The 14,385-nt window shown below is 40.2% G+C and overlaps 1 protein-coding gene across 1 annotated transcript in view; it reads right to left on the bottom strand.

Annotated features, from left to right (window-relative positions):
* TENM3 (teneurin transmembrane protein 3) overlaps nt 1-13,971 on the bottom strand; it is a 1,329,889-nt gene extending 1,315,918 nt beyond the window's left edge. Inside the window, exon 1 of the mRNA XM_035325081.1 lies at nt 13,683-13,971. The gene's annotated coding sequence lies outside the window, so the exon portion shown is untranslated. The remainder of the gene's footprint in view (nt 1-13,682) is intronic.
* Nucleotides 13,972-14,385: the final 414 nt, after the last annotated feature.

The raw sequence follows: 14,385 nt of genomic DNA, 5'->3' as shown, positions 1-14,385 counted from the left end.
TTGGTTTGTTCTTCATTTTTGGCTTAAAGGAAGGTAATTAATTGTCTGGAGGCCTTTGAGGGGACTACCACCGTACAGGCTCCCTATTTATTTATTACTTTTTACTTGCAGATTGCTAAACAATATCAATCAACGATAAAACAATACACATAAATATTTTCCCAATATTTTCCCTAGTCAGATGACTGTTCAATCTACATGGCTGGTTGAACCTTGAAATTCCACACTAACTCTGTGATCAAATTCAAGCTCTCTGTTAGCCAAATTGTAATTGTGATGCTAGCTTATATTATATGAAAAAGATTTCTTTTCTATAAAGTGTGTAAAATGTTGTGATAATAGAAATGTGGCTCAAATACTTTAGCAAACTTTTTTTCTAAAGCTATACATTCTTTATGTACAATAGCTGACATTTGCTAGCAATGACTAAATGCCAGATCTTTTATATCAGGTTCTGACACTGAATACCTGCGTGTCTATGACCTTAACAATCAGATTTAGTTTCCTGACTTGAGACCCTTATTCTAGTTCCTACTCACAGAATGAATCTGTTTACCCAATAACATTCCAATGAGGGAAAAAAAAAAAAACAGAATACAAGAGTGAACTCCTCTCATATTCACTATATTACATCTTTATTTCCACTTCTGTCAAAATTATTTGCTGCACGGTAATAAAACAACATAACCTGCTGCTTCCATAGGACACAAGTTATTAACTGAAGTCCTTTCAAAAGATGGCAGATTGAAAGCCCGGTGTTCCCGCTGTGCAGGTGCCCTAAGCGCCAAGCTACGTCTGCAGTCACTGTTACTGCCCTCTTGAAGTGAATAAGCTCCTCTCACACATAAGCGTTTAACCCTAGACAAAGAACACCAGATTTCTGGCACCTGAATGAGGAGAGCCTTCTAATGTACAGCCCTGACATTTCAGTATTTCAAGCCCTGAAGAGACATGGGATGTCAGACAAAACAGCGTACCTTTTGCATTGTTTTCTACTGACCCGCTTGGTGCAGCCCCATACTGAACATGTAGTTCTCTAACCATAGCCAAAAAGACAGACAGTTTCTCCATGAAGCAGAGAGAGCTGGAGTGCTTTAACTAGGACTATTCGGCATAATTGCACTGAATTAAAATGTGCTTGACCACACTTGGTAAATCTGGAAAGATTTGAGACCATGCACAGCACAGGCAGCTAGTGACAAAATGCAATCATTAGGAATGGGCATCTTCAGCTCAAGTTCACACATCAGCTTGAGCGTAATATCAGATAAGGAAAGCAAAGGACAGGAAGAAAACTGTCTTGTAAAACAGTATTAAGAGTGACACTACAAAGGCCACCAAGTACACGGGAGACACAGCCATTCAGATTGTAAAGCAGATTAAATTAGCTTCCCAAACCAACACAGTAACACTCTTACTGTTAACCCATAGAAGCACGCCTCAGTGACAGACTGAAAGGGCAATAGAGCCAGTTACCACCTGAAAACAGTCTAAAAGTTGGTTGTTTTATTTTTTTGTTACGTGGGTATCACAAAATTGATTGACATTGCTGGATTTCAACCAAACAACTGGCCTACCTAAGAAAATTCCTCACAGTAAAGCACCTTTGTATGATAATTGAGCTACAGGATAAGATATATGTCTATTACATAAAGTGATTATTGACTATGAGAAGCTTTCAATTTAGTAGAAAATTACTTTGTATAAGAGCTCTCCAGAGCCTGTGACAAAGGTTACATTTAGCTCTTTTAACACATAGTAAAAGAGAATGAGTCTTCCACTGGCCTCCTGTATATCAAATCAAACAATGGAAAGCAAATTAAGTAACGATAAAACTCTTTCCATAGCTTTTCAGATTCTGTCCAAAAGGTAATTTCCCCAAGAAGTGTACTGGAAAGAAAATTAGTTAAATCTGAAATTCATTGACAGTATTACTGTTCTCACCAGCTACGTATATAAAGTGTGAAAATTTAACATTAGCAAAGACCTAAAATTCACTCAAGTAATTAATACCCTAATTTCTGCTGTTAACTATAAAAATAAATCAGAAATAATATCCTTTCATATAGGACTACAAAAAAAAAAAAAAAAAGATCCTCTTCTTCACCAATTTAAAGACCATTATGAATTATTTACTTAAAATTTTTATCAACTTATTATTACAGGAAATTAAAATATGGGGGATAAATGGGACAATAAGACAATCAGCTAATTGAATCTAAGAACAGGTTTCAAGGCACTTGTCACCTTGAAACTATTCAAAGGTTTGGAATTTAAATCCAAATTGCAGTAGCACATTATAGAAATACTTCACACACACGCACAAAAAAAAAAGAAGAGACTAAGATATCATAGTCCTTTTCTAAAAGAACGGTCAACTTTTCAGTATTTGAGAACACACATGCTAACAAAGAAGCAAATTAGTTAAGTTCAGCAACGTTCACGTTTTACCAGCTATTCTTGCACTGTAAGTTTTCACATGATTTTTGTGATTTTTCATAGTTGCAAGAACGGTGATACAACCCTTCAGTATACAGTGCGTTCCATTATGTACTAAATAGCACACACCATAGAGCCCCTGTTCAGTGGATAGCTACAGCACTGTTTTCCAACTCGCACTTTATAGAAAAAGTCTAAAATATCTTTATAGAAAAGGTCTAAAGGTAGAGTGACTTTCACTTTGTCTTTTTTTGCCAACTAGTATTTTCAAAAGTCAAAACATTTGTTTTAATAAACAGAGCAAGTAAATCAAGGTTCTAAAATTAAATGTATTCAATATGTCCAGGAAAGAACTGTGTGATAATCTTCGCTTTAATAGCAAAACCATATGTACTACCAAAAGAGGTGAGAATGAATGGATGTAAAAGAAAACAAGTTATTATCATCATAGCATTTGTTCCAAATACCTAATTTCTCAGACTTCTCAGAGTGATGTACGTTTAGATTTATATCATCACTACAGTGTTGAAAGTTTTTCTTTATAGACTCCTTATTTACATGTTTTTAACTCTGGCTTGAACATGCACGACCATTAGCAAGATTGGAACTTAGGATTTTTCTTTATATTTTTCTGACAGATAATACAAAATAAACAAGTAGAATTGAAGAATGTCCATTTTGTGTCCACCATATACAACTAAAAATAGCAGATCTTTGTTTCAAAAGCAAAGAGTGTGCCTTTCATGCAAAAGAGACTTTTTTTTGCACAGCTGTTGATTTTTTAACTAATACTGTTGTTTCAGTTGGGAATTTAGCTTTAAAGTTTACACAAATTTACACAAAAGTTTAACACACGAAGTATTTACCCTACCCTCCACCCAGAAAAAAATAAAGGGATAAAGATTCCCCAAATGTAGACCATTTTCAACAAGCAACACATTCTTTCGCCCTCCCCCCCCCCACCCCAATCTGCCTAATCCTGGGTAAGAACTCATTGGTAATTAATGTATATAAAACCGTCTGGCCTACTCTTATTGCCAAAATGGACACAAATAAAAATAGAACATGAAATGACTCAAACCAAAATCACTGTTAGAAGTTCAACGGCACCTTTAGAACAATGAAACCGTGCTTACCAATTCTAGAGTCATTATATGCTTTCTTCAGTTTCATACCAGCTAATTTAGGGAATTTATATAGGAATAGTAAAGCAGAGCATATTACACTGGAAAATGTGTAACCCCACTTAGATACTTTATTTATGTCTCCGTACCTTCAGGAAAAAAAATGAAAATATAAAAGATAATAGGGTTAAAATAACCACAGCAAATCACTGGTCCAGCAGAAAACTAAAATTGTAGCTTCAAATCCCACGCAGTTTAGCATTCATCATTTTCCTAGTGGATTCCAATATGCTAATAAAATATGTACATATGCATAATAATAATTAAAAAGAGCTCTTAGTTTGGTGGGCTTTTGTTGTTTATTTTTCCCTTTTTTTAATTATGAGATATGATTAGAAGAGAAGGATTATCACTCTGGAATAAACGTGGTGTTTCCTTTAGCTAGAGGTATTTTTATGAAGAAAAGTCTTGAGATAAGGAAAATGAAAAGAGCAAGATGTATGACATGTATGTCAAATGTGAAAAGTATGTTAACAGCCCTTAAATCACGTAAACTCTTCAGTTATGAGATTCATTTAATTCTAACTCACTGATGACAAGCTACTTGTGTTTAGCCATTTTTACAGCAGCAGCAAGAACAAAACACTAAATACAGAGGGCCTGTCATCTCTGATACACAGTATAACTGGTGGCATTTGTCAGAAGAAAATGTTTTGAGGAACAGAGAGCAAGCTGAAGAAGTAAAAATCACAAAAAGCAAAGTAGACTCAATTTTTACTTTGCAGTGCCACATATTGTTCTTGTAGTTGTCTGCAAAAAGGATTATGTTGGAAAACAGACTCATTCTTGATTTTTTAAAAAGTGCAGGTATACAGTATATTACTTCTACACATTACATAAAATGAAACCTTTAAACATTAGGAAGAGTTAATCCAGAATTTAGCCATCCAGGTTTAGTATTGTTCTCTACAGAAGGCACAAAGTACTGGCTTCACTGACTGAAGAAAGGCTTTTTTATTATTTTTTAAATTTTAAATCAAGCTCACAATAGCGGTTTGAATGCTAAGTCCTGAAATACCTTGTTTATGACTCCCCATGAACCAATATTTCTGCTGCGGTTATTGAGGGCATTTAAACAAAAAACTTCCTAATTACAGGTCAGCTTCTGTTGTGGGTTGTCTCAGAGCCCAGACTTGGCAAGCTTTGAACACGTAGAGGTGCTCATTCGTCACCTTGGAATACTGAAGGAATGTCTAGGAAATGCAGGAAAATTTCAGGGGTGTTTTTTGTTTTACTAGGTCTGAAATAACTGCTAGTCTAATATGCATTATTTAACACAGGTTACATTTTCCTGTATATGTTTTGTCACTGCAGCTATTTTACAAACATGATAGGCATTTCAAAAATGCAGTCATCTAATAAGTAAGGACACCTTCACTGCAGAAAAGAAATAGAAACAAGGTGTTCACTGAAATGTAAATTGACATAAACTTAGAAGTAGCCTCCCAGAAGTAAGATTGAGATGGATTACCATGACAATGATGAAACAGAGCCTTATACCTGTGTATCCAGTTTGCATCTTTTCCCTGGGTAAATTGACAAGCTTTTCATACAGCTAACACTTCTCTTTCACTGGCTTCAAACCAGCTTTCAAAAAAAAAAAAAAAAAAAAACCACACATAAAAGCAATATGCTTCTTCTGTAACTCTGTAAAATATGTAACTTCTGTAAAATATGACTGCTGAGCAAAACTCTTAAGCAGATTACAGTTTGTGCACTAATGAAGAAATTCAATTTAAGGCAATAGATTATATTTTTAAGATTGAAAATACTATGTGGTTACTGCATCTCTTCCTCATGCTGTCCTCTTTCTATGCAAAACATAGGATGGGCTGCTATACACATTTGACAATAAATCTTTTTCCAGGCTACAGGTTATTCACAAAATGGATTGTTTGAGACTCAGATTTGGCTCTCAAAATACCAACTTAGGAGCATTTATGTGGGGAGGTGCAGAGCAAGCAGGCAGAGTCAGACAAATAGTCAGAGAAAAAGGTAGTTACTCACAAAGCTCAGGAGGCAGCAGTCAGGGCTGACCACAGTGAAATCAATCACAAGCTGTAAATGCAGCTAAATACAATAATAGCAGAAATACAGTTGCACCTGAGAAACAGATGAAACCAAAATAGAAGAGCAAGAGGGAGACCTAAGGGAAGTGATTGTTATTCGAAGTAAACAAGAGCAGGGATAGAAAGTTTTCTAAGCAAAGAATTATTTCCAGTAGATAGCTGCACACTATTTATGCTATATCCGTGAGTTATCGGTACCTAATGAGCAACATGGAATCTTTGGGGTGTGATCCGAAGGCCATGGAATTCCCCAAAAGGGGCAGATGCAACCATGGTGGATGGGTGAGTGAAAGAAAAGGTGCAGAAAGATGAATATGCTTAAATTTTAACTAGTTTTTCCGAAGTTGTAAACAGGCACATATATTCTTATATATTTATTACAGTAGACGTGCTGCATATGCAAGTGCATACATCTCGATGAGACAGTGGAATCTGCTGTCTTTTACAAGGCTAAAACAATCTGTACTCATTAAATGCACATGCCATCTAGCACAAGAGAGTCCTGTCCCACTCTCCAAGTGCATCTGTAGCCGTTACTGCAGAACACAAAAGAGTAATGATAATAACGAAAACACACAAAACCGCCTGATTACAGAGTACAGATGGTACAAAGCATGAAGCAGAAGTTCTCCATATCGTTCTTTTGGTAGCAAGGCTGTCTAAACCAGATCCCACCTGCTCTTCCCTTCTAAGAGGTTTAATGCTGCCCTTACTTTATACCGTCAGTATCACCAGCAAAACTATTTGGAGACAATTCAATATGATTAAAGGTCTTCCTTATCCATCCCCCACCCCCACTGAATTACTCAGTTTAAATTGGTTATCTATATAGTCCTCTAAATAGTTCAACTGAAAAGGTTGTTAGACAGTACAAATGAATAGCCAAAGAGTTGGAACAATTTAAGTTAACTTTTCCATCAAGAAAAACGTGTATGGAACCAAGACTTCAAATGTCATGTACAGTTTTTGAAAATCAGCTGCAGATATTCAGTCAGGAAATGAAAAGATTCTATGTGAAAGCTTTATAATGAGGAAAAGAAAGAAAGCTTCAGAGAAAATACCAGTTTTCCTTTCTCTAATAAAGTTTCTCATTCACTGACTGAAGATAGTGAACCTCCCTGTGATTCTTTACCATTATGACAACTAGCAGCTGAACCAAAAATCGACAGAATCCTTCACAATATTACTCTACATGACACTAGCAGCAGTGTGAAATTGAGTGTGATCACAGCCCCAGTCAATCCTACTGGTTCAGGGAGTTTTCAGTTTAGGTCAATTTTATCTTCAGATCCTCCTGCTCTTGAATCACAGAAGTAAAGAAAACAAAGATAGAGAAAAAGACAGTAGGATGAAAGTCTATTAAAAGGAAACAAGGGCAGAGAGATTTTAGAAATTGCTAAATGCTCTTCCTGTCCTCCAAGAACACAAGTCCACGCAGCACGACATAAATCCTGTGCATATAAAGAGGAGTTCTCCCCCACCTGGCTTAAACCCAACGAATCCACGTACTATTTGAGATTCAGGTGCTCACGCCACGTCCTCTAACAGCACAGCACAAGCTCTTCAAGAGACAAACTTGGTATCTAACTCCATACATACAAAGATACCTCTTACTCAAAATAACTTTTTTAAAAATCATTTTCTCCCCCTTGTTGACTAACCTTTGTCCCAAGAACTTCTAACAAGGTAGAATTTTAAATCCTTCTTTAACCACGCTCCTTCTTCTCATCACTCCTCCTTTTTCTTTATGTTAAATCCAGTCCTCACTCCTTCTGTTCCTACTGAAGAATAACTGCTCATCATCCCCCTTGATTGTTCTAACAGCTGTTGCTAGTTTGCCAATCAGTCCCATGCAATCTCCTCTCATTCTTTTCCTGTGGTTTCCTCCCCAGTTTTTGCATGAGAAATCAAAGAGTGTAGCGGAGTGAATACTCACGAAGCTACAGAAGTATCTTCTAGTGAGCCTAAGGAAGGGTGGTAAAACCTAACCCTTATCCCACTTGTGCCTCACTGCTGCTAATCCTAGCTGTTGCTGAAGTAAGCCCTAACTATCCAATCTTTATTTAAAAAAATAATAATAATAATCCTTATTCCAGAGCATTTTATAACAATCTACTATTCCTTTTCCCAGGGACACATAAGCCACAATAAATCTCTTGCAATGTGAACTAAAATTAATTAGTTTAGTCTTGGAGTTGCAAATGAGCACATTTTACTTCCTACTGCAATAGACTAGGAATACAAATGCAGTTTAATCTAAAAGGCAGCTAAAAATCCAATTAAATTAACAGCAGTTTTTAAGTGAATGGACAGTACTTTCTTACCCACTGTACCTAATTCACTGGCTATCCTCAGCCCACACCCTAAATTAGCAGCAGATCTGCTGAAATAGAAAATAAAGGATGAATCTGTACCAACTAGCATATCTTTTCTCAAAAGCTTGATTTCCCCTTAGACTACCAGCTCATCCATTTCGATTCTCATCCGTGTATCTCACCCCCTTTGCTGTAGCAAATAGTTCAAGATATTTTAAAATTACCTTCACAAAACTTGAATGTTCATTGAATGTTGTCCTTTATTTCACTATAACATACGATTAGGTTTCATAATCTCTCCTGTCCAAGAACAAGTTCTACCCCAATGACTTGCAGGGGTTAGCACACCACTGAAACCGTATTTTATATACGGTTGCAAAGGTACTCATTGCCAGTAACAGATCCTCCAAAATTAAAGTTGTTAGTTTCCAAAAAGAAAACTATTAAGCAGACTTTCCTTCCAATGAAAGACTACCCTTCCCATCTCTTGTTGTATCAACTTGTAGTCCTAAAAATACGAGCAGAACTCATCAGATTAAACATGGATGTAGTGTCTGCAAGAGCAAGGCCTAAAATGGGTTTTACCAGTCATAATGTTAGATGGTTGCCACCACATAAATCTGTGCAATTTCAGATAATGTTGTTAACAGTTCAAATGCTTTCATCTGAAATCATACATATAATGGTCAGTCTGCCATAAAGTGGAATTAGCTGCCAAGATAACGTCTCCCAGGACTGAGATGGAGGTGGTTCAGACCAAACTTCAACAATCTCTTGCTGTGACATTGGGGCCACTGCCCACTGTCAATTAGCACATGCTTCATCCTTCTTTCTTCCTCACCCCACTTGCTCAGGAAGTAGATAAATCTGAGCTCAGTCCTTGCTGGCTGCCTGCCTTCCCTGCCTTTGCCCTGCTCCCTGCCCTTGAAAATGGCTGATGCTCTTTTGAACATCATTATGGCCACATCTCAATGTTACCCAGTCCCAAGGGGAAAGAGGTTTAAAATAAAAAGGTAGAGATCAATGTGGGAACAGTACTTCAGCCAGAATGATTTGTCACATACTTCTAAAGAGATTAAATCAAAGGATTTTTAAATCTATTTTAAAGGCAAAATGCTTCCTGAATAAACAGAAGAACTGTCAATGCATATTTGTCTATCAGAAGGGAAGACCAACTTGACCACTTCCCTTTTTATATTCAAAACACTCCTGTTCCAAATATTCCACATGGGTCAAGATCACACACAGTGGGACAGCCGCAGATCTGCCCTCTGGTTCTGCACTGCCAGGCGGTCACAACAGCATGTTGCGGCATGCAGCTACCTCACGTTTCTCTTCCCCCTGGAGGAAGTAAAAACTTGAGCTAGCAGAAGTGCCATGTATCTGTACAGACATGGACTGGAGCAGACACCACCATGTGTGTGTGACCCTACCGATCTCTGGAAACTAGCCCCTCATTCAACAAATGAAGGCAAAGCAATGCTGCTCTCATTAGAGCGCTACAAAAGCATGATGAAAAGATTTCTCTGTAGTGGCTTATTTAATTTTTTGTTGTTGTTTTTCCCAGAAACAGTTCCTATTGAACTGACAATGCTGAAATATGCTTTTTTTCCAAAAGTGTGTCTGCTAAGCCATGAAACTTATATTCAACAGGAGACCATTACGCTGCCATAACATTCGATTCCACTTACATTACCTCTTAATAAACACTGGGACATTTAGCAGCTATTAGAAGAGACATTCTCAAGAGTTCTAGATTTCAGCAGTGCTCACAGGCAGACTGCCTTTAGGTACTATACTGCAATAGTTTAAGATTAGAGATGCAATTTGAATTAATAAAACTGACATCATATTTGACTCATTCATGTTTCTAGAGGAAAAGTATTTGCAAATACTCCATGCTGATCTTTCTGCTTGCTACAGTTAAAATACTTCTTATGCTTAAAAAGAAATCTTTGCAGATTCTTTCTTATAGTATAGTGTATTTTGGGGATACCATGTACTAGATGAATTAAATCTCTAAAGCAATTTACAAAGCAGATAAGATTATTTCACTTGCTAAGACTTACTTAACAAAATTACTGATGTTCATGCAGTCTATATAGGCACACATTTTTATATATATATCAATGCATGTGGGTGTGCTAAACTAAGGTCAGTCTTCTCTGTGTGATGAACTGTTAGTCACCAAAATAGCTAGTCCTAGAGAATCCATCATTAAACTGCTAAATCAGTAAGTCCAGAAGTAACAGGTCCACCTGTGAAACTTAGTTTCTTTACAGACCTGAATGAAAGTATGCAATTTCAGAAGCACAAATGTATTTGTAACATAACAGAGCTGCAAGTCATCTTGTATGAAATTAACTTTACTGTGCAAATACAAGTGTAATTTAATGCTTTAGTCATTCTGATAATTTGCAAACCATGACTCTGCTAAGTCCACGGAATTTACTAATCTATAACTTCAATTGCTATCATTAATACAGTAATGTGCTATTATAATGTATAAAAAGAAATCTCGGCATCTATGAAACCAACACGTTGGGTTTCTTTTTTAAAGGCTGTATTACTTCCCTCAAGTCCAATTCCAATATCTATCGGTAGCAATTATTACTTTATTAGCTGCACTAGAAAGGTTTTCAGATACCAAATTTCATAGCCTGTTCACTTCAATTAATTAAAAAATATTCTGCATCTCTGCTTCCTAAATATTTGTTTTACCCGGAATGATTTGTAATGCATCCTGTAGCTTCAAAGGCAACCGTAGAGTATTTTACCATTATGACAGAGGCAAGCACCTGAAGTTGACATTCCTTCATCTAAAACAATATGAGTATGATAATCATACAGGATTTAAGAATGTCTTCCATTTCCCACCCTCGATATTAAAAACTGAATTTTCTAATGTCAAAGGTTGTTTTGTTTTATCCACATTGAGCTGTGATTTTAGTAAACACTATGTTTCTAGATGTATTACGTGTACAGCTCTACTGCGTATAAAGATCTGTGCTAACGGAAGATTCAGAAGAGCAGAAGGGTACTGTCAACCTAGTAAGGACACTGAGTTAACATTACTCCTGCAGATGTTAGGGTGCACGAAAGACTTCAGCTGGTCCAATTTGGAAGCAATGCGGAAGAACGTGCTTAATAATGTTGGGGCATCTTCCTGCATGGGTTTATAAATAAGAGCTGGGAAAAATACGCAGATGTTGTAAAAGATACGTTATCTGTGTTTCATTAGGAGGATTTTTCAAGAAGTTCATTTTCTTGTAAAACTTATGCTGGAAGCATTACCATAAAATATATGGAAAATATGCACGCAACTTTCCAAAGCAGCTTCCTACAATATAGTATGTTATGGAAAGCATTTTTTGATATTCTGTCTGCTGCTGCTTTTTTCCCTCCCAAAAAAAAAAAAAAAAAAAAAAAAAAAAAAGACACCTTGGCATTTTCTCACAATCCATGTTGTATCAGAGACACTCCACAAATCCAGATGTCAAGACATCAGTGTTTTGTAAATCTTTGATAACACGTTCAGCTACATATTTATCAGCTGTGTGGAAAGTCATACTTCTGTTTTGGAGGAAATCCAACCTGAACATTAAACTCAATCTCATTCAAGCTAACATTTTTACAGGAACTGAGGGGAAAGAAACCAAAAGCTCCATTATTCTGATTTTTAGAAACCCTCACTTGGGAACACATAGAATGGAATTCAGGTTCAGAAGAAATATTTGGATAGTTTGGCATGCAAGAATCAAGTATTTGGGAAACGTATCTGCGGTAGTGAAAAGAGCAAGGTTGGGATACAACGCAGAAAGACTCCCAAGTGAGAACTGCAGTACCTGACACAAGATGAAAACAGACTAGTTTTACAATTGTGAATGTAACTTTTGTGAAGCTCAGCATTTTCACCAACTTGGGAGACACACTCTCCAAGCACTTCCAGTATTTAGACTGGTGTTTTGTGAGTTTATTTATTTCTGTGGTTTTTTTTTGTACCTCAAAAGAAAATAAAATTACGTCAAACACAAAACCAGAGACTGAGGGAATAAAGCACAGAAATATAAGAGCCCATATGGACATAGCAATTTTACTAATGTGTTAATCTCCACACAAGTTCCAAAAATAGAATATCCTATTTAATTTGTTAAATTCAATCTCTTATTTAATTTAATTTCTGGCATTTTCCTTCAATACGTCTTTGATGGAGACAGTGGGAACCATTCCTCTGTGGAAAAAAAAATACGGCAGCCATAACATTACACTGTGCTTCTGCTTGTTATGCCAACTTTATTACACATTATACTGAGAAAACTTTTCAAACCAAATGCAACAGGTTTATGCAGCTATCGTCTGAGCTTCTCACGGAACAATTTCAAGCTAGGAAAGAGATATGAGAGATTTGGAGAACAAGGAGTTCAGAAAATAAAGTTTAACCATGCAGAAATGGATTAATTCATCACTGTTACTGAGCAGTGTATAAGCTGGTATGCTGTTATTATAAATAAGACTACATTCACTGTTTAGTTTGTGAAGGACGACAAGTGGAGCGTTGCTACACCATCTCCGATCCAGCCTTCACAACAGTGAAGAGCAGTGCCTATTTCTAATCAGCCTAAGTGCCGGAAAGTGACATCAAACTCAAGCAGTAAGCAGCAAGTGCCATACACCTCGAGCACAATTATTAGCCCGGTCTAAGGATGCCACTAACAGACAGCAGAGGATTTCACCGGACAAAACACCAAAATTTGCCTGCCTTTCGACCTGGCCTCACAAATCCCGAGGTGTGCAGCTCTGTTTCCCTGTCGGAGGAGAAGCAAGGTACATTCAGCCTGCTCTCAGCCGATGCAAGGTACGTCCCAGTGCCAGCGGCCAAGCTAACAATTTAATTACCGCGGTCCTTTTACAAGTGTTACCGTCACCGCAATACAGTTATTAAATATTCTAACACCCTATTCACTTCCCTGCAAGAGTGGAGCTTACTATTTTAAGAAAGCCTGCCTATTTAAATGTCATTAACTATCCAATTAGTACAGTCTGCTCCTTGCTAGCTGCAGAGTACCGGGATAATCTTTTAACTGTTAGCCGCTATTGAATAATTTTGGCAGTTACTCTTTTATACGTTCCGCGCTAATTAAGACGGACTACCCTTAGCATCCCGTCTCTCGCCTGTACGCAGTGCGCGCCGCAAAGCCAGAAACGCGAGGAAGAAGGGGAGAAAACCCCCAAAAAACCCACACGCGACCCCGCACACGTGTGGCCGCGGCTAATTGCGACCCCCGCCGTGCGCCCAGGCGCGGAGCCGGACCCCGCACGGCTCCACCTGCCGGGCGCCCGCACCCCGCGCAGCGGCCCCGCAGCGCCGCCCGCGCACCTTCCGCGGGTGCGGAGCGCCGACAGCGGGCTCAGCCCGGGGGCTGCGGGGGGCGAGCTGCCCCCGTGCCCCCGCAGGACGGCGCCTGTTGCGCGGGACGCCCCCTGCGCCCCCTCCGTCCCCGCGCAAAAGCGGCGCAGCCCCGGCGCTCGCCCTCCCGCCTGGGGAGGGGGGTTCGGGGGCCGGGGGGGGGGGGGACACAAGGTTTGGCTCCCACGGGCGCGGGGGCCCCGGGGGGGCGGGGAGGCAGCCGGCCGGTCACCCCCTCGCTCCCTCCCTCCCTCCCTCCCTCACTCACCTGTCCGTCGCCTCCCCGGCGGTAGCTGAGGGGAAGGCGGGCGGGCGGCGGGCGCGGCCCCGCGCTCCTCTCCCGTCCTTCGGCCCCGGAGGGCGGCGGGGCGGCCGAGGCCAGCACCCCCCTGCCGGCCGAGCAGGTGGAGCGGAGCGGAGCAACACGTTTGGGCTCTGAACTTCGCGGCTCCGGTCACAACACAAACAAACACACAGCCGAGCGAGGACCTCTCCCAGCCGAGCCCAGCCTGCTCGGCAGCCGCTGCCTCTCTTATTGGTGCGGAGCTTATTTATTTATTTGATTTTCCCCCTTCACCCCCCCCCTCTTTCCACACACACACACATCCACTCCCCTCCCTCCCTCCCTCCCTCCCCGCCCAGCCAGCCCCGCTCCTCTCCGCTCCGCTCCGCGCAGCCCGGCCGCGCTGCTGTGGGGCCGGCGGCAGCGCCCGCCCGCTGCCCGGCTGCCGGCCGGGGGACGGAGAGAGGGAGGCGGGCACGCCGCGGGGAGGCGGGCGCCGGGGAGGAGGGAGGCGGGAGGCAGCGGGGCTCGGGGAGGCCGGGAGGAGCCCCCCGGGCCTCGCCCTGCCCGCGGGGTGGCCCCGGGGACGGTGGGGGTTATTTATTTATTTTTTGGGGGTGGGGGGTTCTGCCCCTCGGCGGGTGCGTGCAAGGGAGGGTGTGCGGACGTGCGCCGCCGGGGCGGTGTG

This window comes from Oxyura jamaicensis, chromosome 4 (assembly GCF_011077185.1).
Source record: "Oxyura jamaicensis isolate SHBP4307 breed ruddy duck chromosome 4, BPBGC_Ojam_1.0, whole genome shotgun sequence".
Lineage (NCBI taxonomy): Eukaryota > Metazoa > Chordata > Aves > Anseriformes > Anatidae > Oxyura > Oxyura jamaicensis.
Note: the sequence above shows the minus strand (reverse complement) of the source record. Positions and strands in the feature narration are given on the sequence as shown.